An 18469-nucleotide genomic window follows, 5' to 3' on the forward strand; every position below is an offset into this window, starting at 1 on the left:
TGTCCATTCTGTGAGAGAAAGAACTGATCGAGGCCTGTGTACCTGCATGTGTACCAAGGTTGATGTATGTCAAGCAAAGGGTTCTCAAGTTACTGGTCAGACATTAAATTAATATAGATTTTAATTAAAATTATCATGTCCAATTTAACCCTTGACCTTTGTGACCTAAAAATGAATCAGGGATATCAACTTCTTTGTGGGAACCAGTGCATATGTACATGTACCACAAGTATGATGTCTGATAAGCAAATTAATTAGGGTTGAGTGGACAACACTTCATGGTCTAGCTATCAACTTTGGAGAGCAATAATAATTTGGTTTACTTAAATTTATTTATGAATTTACAGAGTTTGAAGAATGATGTACAATATGAGAAATTATAAATTCTTTTTGAATTAATTTATTTCAATTAACTATGGTTGTTTTTGTCTTGTTATTTCATATTCATATCTTATCAAGTTTTGTTTATCAGGTTATAGACACATTAAGTTATCACTCTTTAGGATTTACATGTTTTAGTGATGCATGTACCGCCGTGGACTACATTTTATTGTATATCAAAGAATGATGCAACCTCAAAATCCCGGGGCATACGGTTTGAACAAACTCAATGAATCAGCACTGTGTCAGAAAGCTTTCATGTAAATATCAGCTCTTCTGGCTCATTCCGGCGGGTTCTTGAGAAGAAGATTTTAAAAGATTTTCCATATATATGTATTTGTATGTAAAACTTTGATCCCCCCTTGTGGCCCCATCCTACCCCCGCGGGTCATGATTTGAACACACTTGAATCTGCACTATATGTCAGAAAGCTTTCATGTAAATCTCAGCTTTTCTGGCTCAGTGGTTCTTGAGAAGAAGATTTTTAAAGATTTTTCCTATATATTTGTATGTAAAACTTTTATCCCCTATTGTGGCCCATCATACCCCCGGGGAGCCATGATTTGAACAAACTTGAATCTGTATTATGTCAGTAAACTTTCATGTGAATCTCAGCTTTTCTGGCCCAGTGGTTCTTCAGAAGAATATTTTTAAATGACCCCACCCTATTTTTGCATATTTGTGATAATCTCCCCTTTGAAAGGGACATTTGAATAAACTTGAAAGCCCTTTACCCAAGGATGCTTTTGGCCAAGTTTGGTTGAAATTGGTCCAGTGGTTCTGGAGAAGAAGTCGAAAATGTAAAAAGTTTACAGACGGACAACAGGCAATCAGAAAAGCTCACTTGAGCTTTCAGCTCAGGTGAGCTAATAAAAACAGGTCCGCTAACAAAGGAGCACAATTCGTGCCCATGGGAATTCCAACACTGTTGGAAGATCTGATCACCAAAGACCATGAAGATATTGTCAATGAGGAACTCTAGCATATTTTTTATTTCAACTTCAGAATACTTGTCTGTAGAATCAGAATGGTGTTTCACAAAGTAAGTTTTTGGATGACTGATCACTAGAATGAATATTTCTGTTTTCCATTGTTGTTAAAGAAGCAACTGTCTATGATGTCAAAAAGTGTAGTCTTTAATTTATCGTGAGCAAATTAAGGTCAATGTAAAGTGTTGAAGTCCTAGATTTTGACTTTTGATGTTGTTGATCTGAGGAAAGTTTTGAGATTTCAAGTTAGCTAAAAGTTCCTTAGAGTTTTATAGAATCCACATTTGATTTACATCACTTCTGGCATATGAAGTCGCACAGTAAGTTTGAAGTTTCTACTTCCCAGCTGTTCATATTTTCGTAAGGAGCAAAGATAGGGCTTGGTAGAGCACTTACTGGATCCAGCAATGTATCTTTGTTTGCAAGGGGTTTTATGTAGTATAGGAATCCAGTATAGGTACGGTAACTCATATTCATTGGACCCATTGACTGGGATATTAAATGTGTCTAAAAGTAAAGCATGCTTATGAAGAATTTCATCTTTTGAAAAGACTGCTGGAGTATAAGTATGATTACCAAAAGTGGAGTTTAAATGCCAAGTTCGTTTATAATACAGTTGTAATTATGAGCCTTACAAAGACAATATGATGTTACAAGCTTTGTCAGCTGGAATCAAAACATATTCCTCATGTAAACTATCTAATCCTTTTATCACTTATAGATTACTAAACAAAGAAGGATAGACAGGTACGTACTTTTGTTTTAATATGTCTATAAATGTGGGATTTTAATATTCCTCTTATACTTTTAATCCATTCTGACAATGTATCAAGTTCTATTTCATATAATTTAGCCCATCATGTGGCATAATCTTTGACAGAATTCATAATAGAACGTCACCAATTGAAAGGCAGAGGTTCTCCATATATCTTAGACCTTTTAGAATAAGTGCTTTGTGGTCAAAGTAGAACAACAACTGCCTACGTCTGGCTATTAATGATAAAGTTATATATGGTATAATAGCTAGCTAGAGCAATGATAAGACGTAATGATAAGACGTAACAGCCCCCATGGTACAGCATCATTCTATTAGGAGGCAATTAAAACAAATTTCATTAACCTGTCTGTGACATCCACAACATTTGGTTAACCACTGACAATATAATGGTGTCAAATGTATACGTGTGTGATCCTTTTGTAACGACACTGGTGGGCAGGATAATAAATGTTAAGTTGCCTCAGACCCACTAAGCATACCTGAAATACCAGTCTTTGTTATCAATCTATTGACATCAATCTACTAACATCAATCATTATCTTTCACCCTAAAAATGGCACACCTGGTTGACTACAATATGAAATCAAGGACGAACAATTTCAATTTTCAAATGTACATGTAGTCATAAATAGTTTATGTATATGGCTTCCCATCTGACAAATAATATTAAAATGACAATAAAAGCAAAGCTATAGGAGGTAAGGTTATAGCAAAACCTGATACATTAAAACTCAAATACTTCATGTCAGCAAAATTGTACATAAAACAATTGTATAACAAACCATAGCAACTGGGATGAACATTTCCACAAATATTTATCATGAATTCATTTCAAGACCTCCCAGCTGCATAACAGTTAAAACTAAAGGTCATAATAAAAACAGTCATATATAATAGCATAGACTTGCTCAAGTCTCCATGTTTAATAATCATTGCTCTCTTTAATACTTTTTAATAATTAATGCCAATTTAGACTAATCTGAAACACAGAAAAATTTGAACGAAATGATAAAGTAATAAAATTATATAAACAACATAGAGACTTGAGCAAATCTAATAATAGCAAATTATATCCATATACAATGTCAGTGGCCAATTTAAAAGGGGCCCGGACCCGGCCCCTTTTTTGCAACAAATTTACTAAAATAATGCGAGTAAAGTCCAGATTTTGCACCCAAAATGGCTGAGTAATTTAGTTAATATGCAGGCTCCCTTTTTTTGGAAATCCTGGATCCGCCACTGAATGTCTTTGCTGCTTCAAGTCATTTTTCTCCAGAATTATAGTTGTTTAAGTTGGATAGGATTTAAAATCAAAAGATTAACATGCAGTTTCAACTAATTAAGGCTTATAATTAAATATAAATGTTTACACTAGCTAATCAAAAAGATAATTCCATTTATTCACAACTTATCTTGCTTGGTTTGCTGCACTTGATTGAGTCATTGTGAATGTTTCTTATTTATTGACATCAAAATGATAGAGGGGAAACGTTTTGATCTCCTCCAATAAGATCATGCACCTACCATGTTCTCTTTGTAATACACAAGAAACTATTTTCCTATCATCAGGTTTTCAAGGAGGGAGCTGCCAGCCTGTGAGGTTAGGTGTATAAATGAGTTGCAAATGTTACCCTTGCATACACACAACAAATCTAACACAACAGATGTAACTGTGGATTACTGCAGAAAGGCATCTGATGCATTATCAACAATTAAATATGCACGTGTCCACATACACGTGTTTTGTGTATGTGTGTGTGAGAATGTCCTTGTGCTCCTGGTGCCCTAGGTGTGAGACAGTCACCTAGCTGGCATTCAGTCAAAGCCTGTCCTGTCATTTATGTATTTAAACATCTCCAAGTATGTTGGGGAATCTAAGGGGTAAACAAGATCTTAATTTCAAAACACTGATGTGTTCTACTCCCAACTGCAGACAGATATCACTTAATTCATATAATTCCATTAATCTTGTTCAGCATGTTGGATCTACATGTAAACAGGTCCAGTCCAAAGACTATTTCTACCTACGTAGCTACTTATAGCTACGTAGGTACTTAAACCTACTCCAGGTAGCTATTTTTACCTACTTTTTCCTTTAATTGCATTTCATGGCCAAATGCAGGAATGGCGCAATATGGTGTGTACCAAATTTCTTGATTCACTTACACTGATGATGAATACCACAAAAATATTGGACAAAATTGATTGCTTTCTAATCTTTCAAATTTGCATCAATAACAGCACCCAGTTACATTTTCTAGGAGCTTAGGATCATGGGCGAATTTTCACGCATTAATCTCTGCATTCTCCATCCTTGTAAAGTATTTAAATTCACAATCCGAATTTTGGCGTGCACATGCATAACATGATACATAAAACGACTGACCTGTTTAAATGATGAGCCTTAATTATTATTTATTTATATTTCCAAAACAGGTAAAAGTAGGTAAAAGTAGTTAGCTACTTTAAGTAGATTTAAATACCTAGGTAGCTATTAATAGCTACGTAGGTAGAAATAGTCTTTGGACTGGACCTGGTAAAGTCTGCAGGCATATACCATAAATACATATATACATTTCCAACTGTTTACTTTGTGCTCCTATGTGTTAATCCCCCCTCCCAAATATGTATAACTTTCAACTCACTGGATGTAAATTTCTCACTTGCATGCAAATGAAAAGTCAGTGGACAGTGAATATGGAAAGTCATGTGTATTTCAATTTCTATGAGGCGGTACATATTCCGGATATATGACATTTTCATTTTTATTTCAAATATAAACATACGGAATCACTGGCTGCTTTGTTGGATGGGTGAGGTGATTATCTATAATAACGGAAATCATGGTCATTTATGCAGAATCAGTGTTCGAAATTAACCATAGACCGAGTCTATGTCAATTGTAATTGAGATAGATCAAATTGTCTAATGCTGATTTTCTAGATTTAAAGCAGTAAAGTTATCTTAAAGGACCCCTACATGGTTAGTCGACGTCTGATAATGTAATGAGAAAAGGCAGTGCTTCCCAAGGTCTTCTGGTACTTACTGGACATTTGGACCAGTAATGGTTGAGATATTACTGGACCAAATCACATTTTACCAGACCTAAATTTTATATGCAAATTAATCCCCTATTGTGGCCCCATCCTACCCTTGGGGGCCATATTTTTGACAAACTTGAATTTACACTCTATCAGGAAGCTTAACATTTGCCAATGTCCGACGGACCTTCGGAATCACTGGAAAGGAGGATATTAATTGTTATGGAAAGAAAATATGTACATTAGAAGTAAATGACATTGTTTTTTGGGGGTTTTTTTTGGTGATCATTTTTTTTCAATGTGCGGTCTATGCCAATTCGATGAGGTCTAATGTCATCTTGTTTTGGCATAGACCCGTGGTCTACAAGGTACCAAGTTTTAAACCAATTTAAAACACGTACTGCAGAACGGCAAAGTTATTACGCAAATTAACACATTTTCCATTACAGTTAATCACCTCACATGTACCAAACAACCTAAACAGTAATCCCTTAAACAACATCTTCAAACTAGATGTGTCGATCGACACGAAAGTAAAGTCAAATGTAGGTAATCTATCAAAGTATAGCATTGAATGTGGTATTCAGATTGTATGTTACACACATTTAGTACAATGAAGAACTCAACAACAATCCTTTATGTTTTTAACAGCCATAACATATATATAATACATTAATTTTTCTACATTAAAGGGGCACAACTCCAGCAAAATCAACAAACAGGACCAAACTCAAACTCGATCTGTAACTCATCAATATACATCTGCATACAAAAACAAGACACCCATGGGGCACATTGCTCACCTGAGTCACCTTGGCTCATATCTAAAGATTTTTCCTATATATTCACATGTAAAACTTTGATACCTATTGTGGCCCCAACCTACTCCCGGGGACAATGATTTTTACAAACTTGAATCTGCACTATGTCTGAGGAAGCTTTCATGTAATCATAAACTTTTCTAGCCCAGTGATTTTTCAGAAGATTTTTAATGATTTTCCCTATATATTTGTATGTAAAGTTTTGACCCCCTACTTTGGCTACATCTTACCCCTGGGAACCATGATATTTACAAACTTGAATCTGCACTATGTCAGGAAGCTTTCGTGCAAATGTAAACATCTCTGGCCCAATGGTTCTTCAGGAGAAAAATTTTATATATTTTTTTTTCTATTTGTTAGTTATGTAAAACTTTGATCCCCTATTGTGGCCCCATCCTACCCTCAGAGGTCATGAGTATAACAAACTTGAATCTGCACTATGTCCAGCCTTCGTGTAAATTTCAGCTTTCCTGACCAAGTAGTTTTTGAGAAGAAGATTTTTAAAGATTTTCCCTATATTGTATGTAAAACTTTGATCCCCTATTGTGGCCCCATCATATCCCTGGGGGACATGATTTTAACAAAAGTGAATCTGCACTATGTCAGGAAGCTTTCATGGAAATATCAGGTTTTCTGGCTTAGTGGTTCTTGAAAAGAAGATTTTTAAAGATTTTCCCTGTATAATTGTATGTAAAACTTTGATCCCCTATTGTTGCCTCAACTTACCCCCAGGGGCCATGATTTTAACAAACTTGAATCTGCACTATGTCAGAAAGCTTTCATGTAAATCTCAGCTTTTCTGGCTTAATGGTTCGTGAGAAGAAGATTTTGAAAGATTTTTCCTTTATATTTCTATGTAAAATTTGATCCCCTATTGTGGCCCCATCCTACCCCCGGGGGACCATGAGTTTAACAAACTTGAGTCTGCACTATGTCAGGAAGCTTTCACGTAAATCTCAGCTTTTCTGGCTTAGTGGTTCTTGAGAAGAAAATTTTTAAATGACCCCACCCTATTTTTGCATTTTTGTGATTATCTCCCCTTTGAAGGGGACATGGACCTATAAAGTCGAAATCGGTCATCCAAATAAAATTCCCAGTGCATGTGTGCATGATGTGTTGGTGATCAGTTTTATTTCTTCAAGTTCATATCTTTGGAGATAGAAAAAAATTCGGAGAAAATGGCAGAAACATTGCACATGTCCTACAGTAACTATTGAATTTACAACATTTGAATTAGTTCCAAGTCACTACTAAAGTACTATGTACTATACATCTAAAGGTATAAATATGGATGACATATTGGATAAAACAGAAAATTAGTTTGTACTAAAATTGTGCAGATTTGGAACCTTTTGATTGAACAATCCTACCTCCATAAAATATCACTTGACATAATTTTTTTTAGCTGGATAGGTTTAAGTAATAAATGCATATATGTTTGGACCATTGAAATAAGTACCTAACTACCTATACAGTTAAACATCCTGCACAGTTGTGTTCAAAAGCTTCTCCAAAAGGTGTCGCTGTTTCTGGTGGATTTCTTGTTCGCTCTGCATGAACTCGCTCGCTCAGCTCGACAAAGCCTAGCTAGTGTTCACACAGAAATTTTTAATTTTTCGTAACTGAAAATTTTGTGTAACAATGGTGGCCAGATCAAAATTTTCATTGCAATGTTATAATACGACTGGACATAGGTATCATTTTTCTATACAATGAAAGTATGTTTTTTGCATGTACACATTTTTTTCTAACACCTGTACACAATTATTATAAACATCACACACATCCTGCTATCCACTTTACAAGCTGTGTTTGTGGGGGTTTTTTGGAGTTAGATTTTAGGTAGGAGGAACTCATGTACAATATTGAATAATTCGCAAATCAATAAAAATGTAACTAACTTGTTCCTGGTTAATTATATATTATATATGTTTAATAAATTAGGAATGATTGACATCAATATTTCCCCAAAAATAAATTCGATGAAAGAGATCAATTTCATTTATTTTGAACATGAGATACAATGAAAATACATGTAATCATCTGGTCACCTGAATTTTAATTTCCAAGAGAAGACTGTCTGATACATGTATGTACAACAACAAATTTGCTGAATAATTAAAGATCTAAAGTAAATTTGACACTACAACATCTAAAAATGAGTCATTGGACAGGGTCATGTTCATTAACAGGGGTATATAACATACCATGCTGTAATGGGTAATGAAAGAAAGTAATTGTAACATATTCTATAATTTTCAAGACATTGAATTGTTCAATATCTGTCAGTTACAACTACCAAAAACAGCTAAAGCCTCCATGAAATATCATAAAAGGAACTGATTACAGAGATACATGGAGTGTGTGTTGATGGACAGTGTTGTTACATTGATAAGGTTCAAGAGTTTTATAACTAAACTTTGAATGAAATTACACATGTACACTAGGATTTTCTACCTGTAGGCCATTTTTTCCTTGTTGTTGCCATTAAGAATGTATGTATATATCACAGAGACACGAAAAGGACATCATGTAATTATCCATCAAGTAGATGTACATTTCATTCCCTGTTGATATCTTTTTCTTCCATTGAGGGCTGTGGTGGTCAGTAATAAATCAGTCTGAGTAGACACGTGCTATCCTATGTCCTGTATGGATGTACATGTGTACATGTATCTTGTGCCAGGTACATTTTACACTTCTTCACAATGTAGATCTTTAAGCCAGTAGATTTATCACAGAAATAAACAAATACAATAACCAAGATTTATTAAAGTGTCCCTTGGAAATTAACTTTCATGTCCCTCCTCATCATAAAAGTTATTCTTCTTAATAAATACAAAGAGAGGTTCTTAGAAATTTGATGACAATAAACCATGTTTAAGCACCTCGAATACTATAATGACAATGAACTATGTTTAAGCACCTCGAATACTATAATGACAATGAACTATGTTTAAGCACCTCGAATACTATAATGACAATGAACTATGTTTAAGCACTTCGAATACTATAATGACAATGATCAAACTATGTTTAAGCACCTCGAATACTATAATGACAATGAATTATGTTTAAGCACCTCGAATACTATAATGACAATGAACCATGTTTAAGCACCTCGAATACTATAATGACAATGAACCATGTTTAAGCACCTCGAATACTATAATGACAGTGAACTATGTTTAAGCACCTCGAATACTATAATGACAATGAACTAAAATTAAGCACCTCGAATACTATAATGACAATGAACTATGATTAAGCACCTCGAATACTATAATGACAATGAACTATGTTTAAGCACCTCGAATACTATAATGACAATGATCAAACTATGTTTAAGCACCTCGAATACTATAATGACAATGAGCCATGTTTAAGCACCTCGAATACTATAATGACAATGGTCAAACTATGTTTAAGCACCTCGAATACTATAATGACAATGAACTATGTTTAAGCACCTCGAATACTATAATGACAATGAACCATGTTTAAGCACCTCGGATACTATAATGACAATGAACTATGTTTAAGCACCTCGGATACTATAATGACAGTGAACTATGTTTAAGCACCTCGAATACTATAATGACAATGAACTATGATTAAGCACCTCGAATACTATAATGACAAGGAACTATGATTAAGCACCTCGAATACTATAATGACAATGTACATTACTTTCTTAATATGTATATATTCATCATTTATCATAACCTATATGTTGAAAATTACAAATTTCAATTGATCATGTGTCCAAGATCTTAAGAGTATAGCATCTATGTGGCATCAAGACTGGCTGATTTTTATGTGCAAGGCCATTTTGGGCCCCAAATTTGTCAAAACATTCTGTGACAATTGCGTGTGTATGTAACACCTCAATCCAAATGATACACCAATACGCACTGGTTCCTGCATCCTCAAGTGACAAATTCATGTCCTCTTACTCGACATGTAATGACAATCAACATTTGATCTATTACTGTAAATTTTACTTGCTGCATGAAGTAAAGCATTTGTTTCTATATAAATCGGATGCAGGAAAATAAAAAAACCATACTGTGTACAGGTGTATACGACATTTGAACATACTCATAGAAATTTCTAAAATGAAACTGACAAGCAAATATGCATTGCTCATACAGTTGTGCTGATGACAGAGGCCCATCAGACAGAATACTCATGAATACAACTAAATATTGTTTAGTCATATAGGGCAGCTAGACTATATCGCTTGAGGGAATGGGGACTTCCAAAAGACATCTCAAAATTTCATCGCTATTGCTGGGAAGACTGATGCGTTTTGGAAACCCTGTGCATAATGAGCAATGGTGAGTGCACAAAGAAACGAAAATTCTGCATAACTTTCGCAAGATGAAGGCTTAGTGCTACTTAAAGTCTTGTGTTTATCTTTGATACTCATTTCATGCCACGATACTATCGGTTAAACTTTTAATGCACCTATTTACTTTGACAATATTTTTATATTTTAAAGATATTTTGTTACAGATACGTGTTATCTTTGGTGTAAGAGTGTACAAATTTGCATTTTTTATGAGAATTCGTGACATGAATTTCCCCTCCTTGGTGCCTCACATGTTTTAGATATCTCTCTTTTTTAGAGACTGATTCAAACTAGTATCAATCAACAGTATCAAAATGCATTAATGAATTATTAAGAAAATATTGTTAACTGATGTGATTCAAAATCTAACAGTTCTAAACAAACTTACGAAAAAAATATCCTGCCGTTCCCAACAGCTTTAGCACTCCTACAAATTTTACCTCCTATACTGAAGAGCTCCTACACCAAATATAGACGAGTTTACAAGCTCAAGCTCTCTCTCTCTCTCTCTCTCTCTCTCTCTCTCTCTCTCTGTGTGTCTCTCTCTCTCTCTCATATTCGTGTCTGGGATGAAATTCAGGGAAATGTGAGGGATGAGGGGATTAAGCAAGGGGACTATCGCATATTCATTACGGTCTACAGCTACGATCTCCAAGGCATAGACAGTGGCGGATTTAAAGGGGTCGTACCGAGCCCAGCCCCCCCCCCTCCCCCGCCTAAAATTTTCAAATCTAAGGTACATCGTGGTCTCTTGTTTAGAAAAATGTAAACGTTAAAAGAAGCAATATTTTCTTTCACTCTCCGAGAAATAAATGACAAATGTTTTGATTTATATTGAATTACTTTTATTGGGAGAACTTTCATTTTTCCAAAAACCCTTAAAATGCGTCATTTTATTAATTTCACCTGACATAAAATAGTAAAAATTATTAATAGGAGACACATTTCAAGTCCTATAAAATCTGTAAAATCCGGGAGCTTCATAGGCTTTGCCCTGGACCCAGGCCACTGGGGTGGTCCCAGACCCCCTGCCGCATAAAGTTGCGCCCCCTAACCGCAATTCCTGGATCCGCCTGTGATAGAAGGACTACAGAATATCAATCAAGCTGGCCAACGAAGTGAGCCTTAGCAAAAGTATAGTACATGTACATGTATCTTGCTTAGGCAGAAATGGCAGTAAGCGAATTGAACACTTGGCTTGCGATGCATGAGGCAGGCTTAAATTCATAAAACCTATAAAGTACATTTGGTAAGTACTATTTGTACCCGGCGACTCGGCAAGCGAATTGAAGTCGGCCATAATTACGTAACTTGTATCATCATAGGCACATGAGGACACTAATACCCCCTCCCTCTTCTGAATTTTTTGTAGGGGGTGCGATGATTTCTCCGAGATGTCGATTTATTGATCGTTTCACGCTTTTTGTATACTTTAGAGATTAGCCTTCTACCGGTATTAAGTTACACATTGTATTTTATTTTTTATACTTTAGTGATTGACATTATACCGGTATTAAGTTACAAACTGTATTTTATTTTGTATACTTTAGAGATTAACCTTATACCGGTATTAAGTTACACACTGTATTATGGGATGTGATAGATAGCGAATCCACCCATGTATTTGGAGAAATTATCGCCGTAAAAAAGAAATCAGAAGAGGGGTGGGGTAATAGTGTCCATGCTTTAGGTGTCTGTGGTAGCATTACTCTATATATATATATATATATATATATATATATATATATATATATTAGTTTATTCACCAATCAAGGGCCCTCGGGGGGGGGGGGGGCATGTACATGTTAACAGGCAATTAATTATAACAATGAAAATAAATAACAATCATTTAGAAGTACTACACTGGTAATACTGACAGAGTTCACACTTCTGCACTGCACATATCTATAATTATATATGAAATACTGATTACAGACAATTAAAGCTGTATGACCCGATGTTCATGTATTATTTTTGTACATAATTACTTTAAAGCAGATGAATTACTTTATAAAGTTATTAACTTTCCCTTAATTACATGCTTGAAAACATCTGCATGTAAAAGAAAACAGTGCGAATATTATTTAGAAAGTAAATATAGTGGCTACATATATAAATCATCCCATAATAGACGTCTATAAATAGACCCACGCGCGTCAGGGGAATCTCTACATGGATGTATTAACTCATTCGCAACTGTCTAATTTTAAGGCTGAAAGAGCGTAAAACAACGAATTACTAAGAGGTATTTTATATTTTTATTTCTATTAAACTTATGGTACGGTACTGTTATAACAAAATACACAGCTTGACACAGATAAGACCACCGATGATCTGAAAGTTTGAACTGGTCACGTGACTGTCACTTGAAATGGCAGAGTGACGCGGTTATTTGTAAACATCGATTTAAAATCAATTATTTGGGTTAAAACAGGTGAAATAATTTATGATATGTCGTACAGTCTCATAACTACATACGTGCGATGATTTAATAGCGTTTTTACGAGATGGAAACAAATATTGTAATTCGGACCATACAGCTTTAAGATTTAAATTAACAACATGATAAATACAATAACCCAACTGCTTCACACATCAGTTTCTGGGATAGCAGATAATGATAGTGTTGTGTGAATACATATAAAATTGCAATTGTAATCAAATCGGTATAATTATATTTCAGTAAGAACAGTATGCAAGTATAAAACACATGTGCATGTAGGATCAATTGTAGAAGTGTTAAAGAAGGCGTGAATTGTTTACTTGATTACAGGGGGCACAAAGGGACAGTGTCTGTTAACAGTCTGGTAGTAAATCTATTGTACCAGACTGTTGGTCTTGTACTCCCAGTAACCAAGACAGCCTACAAGTGTAAAGCTAAGGAAATGTGTACAAAGCGCAGACATGTACTTGTAGTATCACATTCCACTGTTCAAAATCATCAAGTACTGAATACAGCATGTAAGTATATTAGATATGTACACGCAGGATCCAGTTCTGAACGTTTTATGTCTAAAGCAGGAAGGTTAGAATACTTATATATGATAGGCGAGTCAGAGCGTGAGAGGAGGGGGTGAGTACAAAGAATAATCATAATCAAACGATGTTTGCGATCAAATGTTGCTAAATTATGCGACTTTGTGGAAGATCATCAACATGGTTTTAAAAACAAATGGTCATTGCAATCATTTCTTTATAAATCGTTTTATGTACTAGTAATTTTGAATTATTCATGTCAAGTGAAAGCACATGTACTACATCTCACCTCTATGGAGCGCCAAATTAACATAAACTCAAATAATTGAAGATATCTTCAATTATTTGAAGATATCATTAATTCATTTGATGCGCGCAACAATTGAATTAAAGATCTCTTCAAATAATTAATGATATCTTCAATTCTGAATTATTGCGCGCATTAAATGAATTGATGATAGCATTAATTCTTCTGCTGAATTGATGCGCGCTTTAATTGAATTAATGATCTCTTCAAATGAATTAATGATATCAACAATTGAATTGATGCGCGCTACAATTCAATTAAAGAGAGCAATAATTGATATAATGCGCGCATTAAATCAATTGATGAGAGCAATAATTGAATTGATGCGCGCATTAATTCATTTGATGAGAGCAATGATGGATTTAATGCGCGCATTAATTCAATTATTGCTCTCTTCAATTGAATTAATGATATCTTTAATTCATTTGAAGAGAGCAATAATTCTTTTAGAGAGAGCAACTAAATAATTAAAGATATCTTCAATTCAACATATCCACAATAGAATTAATGATCTCTTTAAATGAATTGTTGCTCTCTTTAAAAGAATTGATGCGCGCATTAATTCCTTATACAAAAGCATTGTAAATAATTAAAGATATCTTCAATTGAATTAAAGAGATCATCAAATTATTTATACCGAGCTCTAAATCAATTATTGCGAGCAATATTTCTACTAAATTGATGCTCTCATCAATTGAATTGAAGAGAGCAATAATTGAATTAATGCACGCATCAAATCTATTATTGCTCTCATTAATTCAATTGATGCTCTCATCAATTGAATTGAAGAGAGCAATAATTGAATTAATGCGCGCATTAAATCAATTATTGCTCTCATTAATTCAATTGATGCTCGCATTAATTCAATTGATGAGAGCAATAATTGAATTGAAGCGCTCATTAATTCATTTGATGAGAACAATAATTGATTTAATGCGCGCATTAATTCAATTAAAGAGAGCAATAATTGAATTGATGATATCTTCAAATAATTGAAGATATCTTCAATTATTTGAGTTTATGTTAATTTGGCGCTCCATACACCTCACGATGTTTTAAATATCGATAATAATAATAATAATTGTCTTCCTGTAAACAAACTATTTATGTGAATATTTTGTTTACAGGAATTAAGACTTTTTCTCAATTACAGATATTTAAAACATCGATAGCTCGTGCCTCACCTATCCTCCTCACGTCACACAGTGTTTATGCAGGGGTTACCTGTTACACCCCAAATCGTCGCCCGTCCCAAATCGTCGACGATTTGGGCATAACCTCACACCCCAAATTGTCGTCCCCCTTGCTGCAACTACATGTATTTAGAAACATCGTTTACATACAAACTGGTCCTGTTTGTTGACTTCTTCTCCTCTCCTCCTCTTCTTCTTCTTTTGTGGTCCAGCTTTAACAGCAAAAGGTTCTCTGGACCTAATAAGCAAGACATTCTAATCTTCTATCGACTTTTACTTGTTCTGTTGTATATTTTTTTAAAGAAAAGATTTATTATGATCACAGTATTTATCATCGTTGTTTTGTTTGGTAGTGGTGTTGTTAATATTGAAAGTGTTACACCCCAAATCGTCGCCCCATTCCAAATCGTCGCCGGCGACGATTTGGGACAATATTGCACTATCGATTTGGGGTGTACTATATATTAGTACACCCCAAATCGTCGCCCGTCCTAAATCGTCGCCCGCTAATATTTTATGGATTTTTTTAAGGATAGATTACACAGAAGCTATTTTATTGCACCCCCTCTTATAGGGGGGGGGGGGTAAATAGGTTTCACTTGGTCTGTTTGTCTGTATGTCCGCACCCATATTTCTGGTGTTTGTCGACGTATTGGGCTGCAATTTTGCATATAGATTACAAATGACATTCTGGCATGCATCCCAAAAAATGAGAATTCAGGAATGAGAGCTGAAAGCGCCGCGAGCTGTGGACAATTTTCAACAACTCTGCAATATCTCTGGTGTTTGTGAACTGATATGTGGCTTTCATGTGTTCCTGGCATGTGCTTCCCGTAACATGAAATCTCTTGATCGCTAGCTCAAAGCACTGTGAGCTGTAATCATAGCGAACTATTTTCGACTGTCACTCTGGTGTTTGTAAACCGATTGATTATATGGGACTACGCACATAGGTTTCATTTATTTGTTTGTTCATTTATGTATTGAGAGAGAGAGAGAGAGAGAGAGAGAGAGAGCAACGAGTTACACAAAAATATTGAGAAATAAAGAGGAAGGGTGGGTATTTCTCAAAGTTTTCACGAGTGTCCAAACGGCGGCTAACAGGCGTAATATAAAATAATCTGCGGTCCACAAGACCAAACGACCCCATGATCAGCAGAATGACCCTACAACAAAAGGCAAAACAATTTATTGTCGGACACATCCCTCTTTCCCTTTCTCTTTGGAGGACTGGACGAAAAAAATTCACATAGACAACCATTACACCACCACCAACAACAGCAACAACAATTCTTTCAATAGTAAAAAAAACAAACAAAACACTACCAACCAAAACAACAATACCAAATACTGTGATCATAATAAATCTTTAAAAAAAATTACACAACGGAACAAGTAGAAGACGAAGTAGAAGATTAAAATGGCATGCTTAAAAGATCCAGAGAACCATTTGAGGTCATAGGACCACAGAAGAAGAAGAAAGAGGAGGAGTTAACAAACGGGGCCAGTTTGTATATGAATGATGTTTCCAAATAGTTGCAGCAAAGGGGGCGACAATTTGGGGTGTGAGGTTACGCCCAAATCGTCGCCGGCGACGATTTGGGACGGACGACTATTTTGGGTGTTACATTAAAAACCCCAAATCTGGCGAAGATTTGGGGTGTAACAAGTGTTACAGAAAGAGCTATATTTGTTGCTTTTTTTTTTTGGTGGTGGTGCCATTGTTGTCTATATGAATATTTTTCGTCAAGTCCTCCTCCGGGGGAGAGAGAGAGAGAGAGAGAGAGAGAGAGAGAGAGAGAGAGATGTCGGGCAATAAATCATTTTGCCTTTTGTTGCAGGGTCATTCTGCTGATCATGGGGTTGTTAGGTCTTGTTCAACGCAGATTTGTTAGTGACATCAGATTGTATGAGATTACGCCTATTAGCTCTCTTTCCGGAATTCTCATTTTTGGGGAGGCATGTCAGAGTAGTCAAGTCATTCTAGCCAAAAGTATAGCGTAACCTCAAACTAATTGCAACAAAGATGTTTTTGTTTTCAAACGGTGAGTCAAGGGATGCTCTAGCGTACATAAAAATTTGAGAGCACAAAACAAAGGGGAAACGTGTATTTTGGGGCAAAAACGTACATTCTGATTTTTAAAAAATCACCGAAAACTGGGAATTATCATTTATCTTAACACATGAGAGAAATAAATGAAACACGATTGCTATAATTATCGGGAACGGTGTTAACATTCACAAACTACTTTATTCATACCAAAATTTCAAATGAATGAATGTTTTTTATGGGACGCAATACCTTATTTTGGACGAAAAATCGATGAAAGTGAGAAGATCGTAAACATTGATTCTGGTACAAAATGAGATACTATTTATACAAGACAGTTAGAGAAGTGATAATTAATTCAAAAAAATTATTCAACAGTTTGAAATTTTAAGATCATGAGAGTGTATCAGTGGCGGATTTAAGGGGGAGCAACCGGCGCCCCCCCCCCCCCTAAAATAATCAAAATTAAGGTAAATCGTAGTATTTTGTTTAGAAAAATGTAAACGATAAAAGAAGCAATAATTTCTTCCACTCTCGGAGAAATAAATGGCAGAATGTTTTGATTTTTAATTACTTTTATTGGGAGAACTTGCATTGTTTCCACAAAACCCTTAAAATTTGCGTCATTTTATTAATTTGACTTTATCATAAATTACAGAAAATAGTAAAAGTAACTACTTAGGAGACATATTTCAAGCTCTATAAAATTTGTAAAATCCAAGAGCTCAAGGCCGCCCCAGACCCCCTGCCTTATAAACTTGTGCCCTCCCCGCTTAACCGCAATTCCTGGATCCGCCCTTGTGTATGATCCCACAATCGTGTTTACTCTGTTGGTTTGTTTGTCAGTCCGCAAAATGTTTAACTTTGGCCATAACATTTGAATGGTAAATGACAGATTTTCATAATTGTATTCTTTGTGACAAAACCTTTAGATGGTACCAAACATTTTGACATTGTGACCTTGATCATTCTTATAATTATGAAGCAACTTAATTGTTCTCAAATCACCAGTGTCACACAATAGTATCCTATTACATGTATATATTTCCTGCAGAATTTCAAATTTCAAATAATGACTTCATTTGTGATGTCCAGTTAGACTTATTATATTGATTTACACATGTTTAGTAATGTTGTCCATTGATAGTAGACAATTCCAGTATCGTAGTTTATACAGTGTCTTCCATCCGAATTCGCCATGTACATTTGTACATAGTGCAGGTCAAGAAATGAATCTGATAATGACGAAGTGCGCGATTCTGAACCATCTCAATGGTAGTTTCGGAGACCCCATACTTCACTACAATAGTTCAAAACAGGAGCTACACAAATTAAGAAAAGTTTTTCGAAAGTTGAAATTCCTACGTCTTTGTAAAAACGAATTTTCGAGACTATCCTTCCCAATGCACGACCGCCAGCTTTTGATGGAATATACAAGTTAGGATGGAGTCTGACGACACTCGTCCTGTTCACACTTATGCTCCCTTTTTCTTTTAGTTGCACAATATCTTAACTATCACCAAGCAATGTATAGCAAAATCAAGTGTTATATCACTACCTGAAAATGAAAAAGTCGATG

At 35.1% G+C, this 18469-nt stretch overlaps 1 protein-coding gene across 11 annotated transcripts in view; it reads right to left on the bottom strand.

Annotated features, from left to right (window-relative positions):
- The window catches only part of LOC130054696 (coiled-coil domain-containing protein 9-like), a 52568-nt gene extending 41725 nt beyond the window's left edge, over positions 1-10843 (bottom strand). For 9 of the 11 annotated variants that reach the window (XM_056165219.1, XM_056165218.1, XM_056165216.1 and 6 more), the window contains exon 1: positions 10753-10843. The gene's annotated coding sequence lies outside the window, so the exon portion shown is untranslated. Of the gene's footprint in view, positions 1-3672; positions 4478-10752 lie in introns of those variants that run through there. The other 2 variants (XM_056165217.1, XM_056165209.1) reach the window with 1 other exon arrangement.
- Between the last annotated feature and the right edge of the window lie 7626 nt (positions 10844-18469).

Source organism: Ostrea edulis, chromosome 5 (assembly GCF_947568905.1).
Source record: "Ostrea edulis chromosome 5, xbOstEdul1.1, whole genome shotgun sequence".
NCBI lineage: Eukaryota > Metazoa > Mollusca > Bivalvia > Ostreida > Ostreidae > Ostrea > Ostrea edulis.